At 36.1% G+C, this 3943-nt stretch overlaps 1 pseudogene; it reads left to right on the forward strand.

Annotated features, from left to right (window-relative positions):
* The first annotated feature begins 3356 nt into the window (after window positions 1-3356).
* On the forward strand, window positions 3357-3474 carry LOC111742671 (annotated as a pseudogene).
* The last annotated feature ends 469 nt before the right edge of the window (window positions 3475-3943 follow it).

A 3943-nucleotide genomic window follows, 5' to 3' on the forward strand; every position in this document is an offset into this window, starting at 1 on the left:
TCCCCCTAGGAAGCCTGATTCTGCTCTCCTGGAGTGTGGGCTCTTATTAGTGACTTAGTCACTTCTAATGAATAGAATGGGGCAAAACAATGAAGTGTGACCTTTGGAGGTGAGGTCATAAAAGATACCGTGGCTTCCTGTTTATTTTCTCTCTCTTGGAGGAAGCTAACCGCCATCTTGGAGAACACATACAGCAAGGCATGGAGGTCTCCTGCCCACAGCCAGTGAGATGCAGATTCTCCAGCCCCAGTTAAGCCTTCTAATGAGGGCAGTTGCCATCAAGGTCTCAACTGCAACCCCATGAAGCCCAGAATCCCAGACTTCCAGACCAATGGACACTGTGAGATAATAAATGTTTGTTGCCTTAAACCACTAAGTTTGGGGGTAATTGGATACACAGCAGTAGACAACAAATATGAGGGTCTCAGACGGTTTGTATTTATATGAATGATAACTGTATATTTACTTTATTAGAAATTAAAACTGAGAAGTGTTAAAAACATTTATGTACCAATTCATTAAAAATAACCATAATAAATACAGTATATGTTAACGTAGATGACATTTTTTTAATGAAAAACAATTTTCCAAAACAAAAAGTAGAAGAATGGCATCATTTTCATTTTTACAATTTTTTTAATGTCCAGTTTAATGGAATATAGCTGGATTCCTATATCTACTTCTACATTGACTCATCCGTGAAATCACAGATTACATAACCCTGAAAAACTCCACTATTTACTTGTAAAACATTAAGAATGAAAAAGATCACTGATCTCATTAGGGTTCTCTATAACACCTGTGATAAGGAGACACGCAGGTCACGCTTGAACATGCCCAGTGACTGAAATCTCACGTTCCCAAGAAAGCCCATTGCTCCCCCAAAACATCCTGATGATGAGTAAGTTCCTCTCTCTGCCATGCTGGCTTCGCTCTCCCATTTGTCTTTTGCACGCTCCTTAAGAGTGCATTCAGAACAGGTTTAATAGGTTCCTTTAAGGCTAAGATCCTTGTAGAGTTTATTTAAGGGTTATTTATAACTTTAAAGTGTATGGAGTATTTCTGCCCATGTTCCCTTAAAAAAATCTTTAAGATAATTCGATTCGGAATGAACATCTCAAAATAATAGTGTTATGCCCTCCTGCCCATTAGTTTCAAGGACTTCATGATCTTTTTACTAGGCTCAAATATCCCTATAGCAATTATTTTTAGATATCAGACTGGCATAACTTACAGACTTCATGTACCTGGGATAGTGAAATTAAAAGAACACTGAAAACGATCAATGCGATTTAGAACAGAGATTTCTCTTTTCTGCTTAAGGCACTGATTGCGTTAGACATCCAAGTCTTGTGCTGTAAGTTCCTCCTACAGCATCCTGAAAGCTTTACGCATGTTTCCACATGTCTCTCATAAACAACTTGAGCTTAGCTGTTCATCAAAATTGTCTGCCAGGTTCCTGTTTAGAGGTGGCCTGGGACATGACGTCTGCTGGTTTGTGAGGGTAAGAAGACAACATTTGTGGCTGGTTCTGAAACACAGAAATAGGCCCTGGAAACATCTTCCAAAAACTATCCAGAAAATACAGAAAAAAGTTTCTCATCATGTTGATCCTAATCTCTGGAAATAAATAGCTATGCTCAACCAGATTTTAAAAATGGGTTTAAAATCCTCTTATATCCACATCAAAACACTTGGCACACACGCAAAACAGTACCCTGTCGTTGGGGAATCATAAATTGGTACAGTCATTATGAAAAACAGGATGGAAGTTTCTAAAAAAATTAAAAACAAAACTTCCATATGATCCAGCAATCCCACTTCCGGGTATTTATACAAAGAAATGAAATCATTATTTTGAAGAGATATCTGCACCCCCATGTTCATCACAGCATTATTCACAATGGCCAAGATATGGAAACAGCCTAAGTGTTTGTTTATAGATAAATGGCTAAAGAAAATATGACATATACATGTGTGCATGTATATATATGTATACATATACATATATGCTGAATATACATACATATGTACATATATATACACTATATATAAACAATGGAATGTTATTCATCCATAAGTAGGAAATTCTGCCATTTATGACAACATAGATGAATCTAGACGATATTACGAGAAGTGAAATAAGCCAGACAGAGAAAAGACAGATACAGTATGATCTCACTTATACGTGGAATCTAAAAAAAACTTGAACTAATAGAAACAGAGCAGAGTGGTGGTTACCAGGGGCTGGGGCACAGGAGAGATGGGGAAATGTTAGTCAAAGGGTATAAGCCTTCAGTTATAAGACGAATGCGTTCTGGGGATCTAATGTACAGCGTGGCAACTATAGTTAATAATAATGTATTTTACACTTGAAATTTACTGAGAGAGTAAATCTTAAGCAAGCATTTTCACCACAAATTCAAAAAAGGTAACTGAAGTGACAACTTTGTTAATTAACCTTATTGTGGTCATCATTTCACAATATATACATATTATCAAATCATCATGATGTATACTTTAAATATATTACAGTTGTCAATTACACCACAATAAAGCTGAAAAAAACACAAAAAGTGAATATATAGTTATAAGACATCATGTTGTATACTTTAAATGTATACAATTTTGTTTGTCAATTATATGTCAGTAAAACTGGGGAAAATAAATAAAATAAAGAAATAAAAGGAAAAACAAAATGAATCTATCTGAAAGCCATTTGCTGATATTTTTAATCTCCTAATTCAGAAGGATCCATTCAGAATAGTTACTTCCTATTATGTTACAGGGTTTATAATGTTGCCCCTGAAAAAAAAATCTAAGTTAATATCACACAATTTATAAAATTCACTCAGACATTTCTCGCCTTCTCTTACTGTATAACAGAGGACAGTGCAAGATTAGTATTTTATTCACTATAAAATTTAATAGTACTTACTATATCAAAGACTGTACTAAGAGCTTTTCAGCTTTAATTCATTTAATCCCAATAAGCCTACTACGTACTATTGTTATGCCCATTTTATAGATAGGAAAGCTGAAGTTTAGAAAACGTGTAGCCAAGACTGCTGAACTAGAAAGTGGCAGAAAGGACACCGCAAACAATGCCCTATGAAATGCCAAAACTCAACCTCTGCATCACTGCACTGTAAAAATCTGGTAGCATCCCAAACCTTGAATACACTCGTATTGGAATGATGCTTTTCTACAGTTTGATCTTGGAAAGGATGAACTGAGAATGGCTGGAAAGGATGAACTGGGAATGGCTGGCAACCCCCAGGACCTCCTAAACGTAGAGAGCCTCTGACTTGGTCACATTGTGCACACTGTGTGGGAGATAAGAAATAACCTTTTGGGTCTACAGCCATGCCACCCTGAACGTGCCTAATCTTGTCTAATCTCGGAAGCTAAGCGGGGTTGGCCTGGTTAGTACTTGGATGGGAGACCACCTAGGAATACCAGGTGCTGTAGGCATTTAAAAAATAATAAAATAAATAACCTTTTGGGCCTTTTAGGAAAGTGTTAACTTAAACAGTGATTGGAGACATTTGAAAACTAACAAAATGTGAGGAAAAAAAACAGTAAAAAAAAAACTGATTTAAAAGCATAAGAGTGAAACAAATCAGAGTGATTTGTGTGTACTCCCATTTACATTTATTGTCTAACATGATATCAAATTGCACAGATTTTGTATGTTCATTACATATATTTTGTTTTATAGCAACAAGTTCTTCCCACTAGACCTCTCAGACCACATTTGAGTTACTACAGTGGAGAAGAAGCAGAGTATAGGCTTGGCTGTCATCTGATCTGCATTTCAAACCTGATACACCATTTACTGGCTGTGTGGCCTTGGGCAAGTTATATAAACTCTCTGACCTCAGTTTTCTTACCTATAAAATGGAGGTATAAAACAACAGGACATGTCTTAAATATTCCATAG

The sequence above is a fragment of the Pteropus vampyrus genome, unplaced genomic scaffold, assembly GCF_000151845.1.
Source record: "Pteropus vampyrus isolate Shadow unplaced genomic scaffold, Pvam_2.0 Scaffold98, whole genome shotgun sequence".
Classification (NCBI taxonomy): domain Eukaryota; kingdom Metazoa; phylum Chordata; class Mammalia; order Chiroptera; family Pteropodidae; genus Pteropus; species Pteropus vampyrus.